Source organism: Tachyglossus aculeatus, chromosome 10 (genome assembly GCF_015852505.1).
Source record: "Tachyglossus aculeatus isolate mTacAcu1 chromosome 10, mTacAcu1.pri, whole genome shotgun sequence".
NCBI lineage: Eukaryota > Metazoa > Chordata > Mammalia > Monotremata > Tachyglossidae > Tachyglossus > Tachyglossus aculeatus.
Window position 1 is genome coordinate 55646360 of NC_052075.1, and position 589 is coordinate 55646948.

A 589-nucleotide genomic window follows, 5' to 3' on the forward strand; every position below is an offset into this window, starting at 1 on the left:
ACTAAGCGCTTGGGAAGTACAAATTGGCAACATATAGAGACGGTCCCTACCCAATAGAGACAGTCATCATCAATCATCATCAATCGTATTTACTGAGCACTTACTGTGTGCAGAGCACTGTACTAAGCGCTTGGGAAGTCCAAGTTGGCAACATCTAGAGACAGTCCCTACCCAACAGTGGGCTCACAGTCTAGAAGGGGGAGGTTTTCTGGAGTAGGTGCTTTTCCAGTTGGTTTTTTTTTTTTTAATCTTGTCAGTCTCCCAAGTTTTCAAACTGAAAAGCTGATGCCCTGAGAGAATCCACCCCTATTAGACCCTCCCTTTTCCCACTCGCCTAGAAAGGGTGGGTGGAAACCCGGGGCCTAGCCTTTGCCCTCAGTCAAGATGGCGGCCCCGGCCGGCAGAAGCGGAGTACCGTAGCCAAGATGGCGGCCGATCCGGCTTCACTTTGCCGGTGTCCTGAGGAATCGCCGAGAGCGCATGCGCGCGAGGGAGACAAGGGGGGGAATCCTCGTCTGTGATTGGTCGAGGCGGGAATTCAAACCGGTGCGGGCGGCGGGGCCTGGGGTTACCGTTGCGGGAGGCGCGG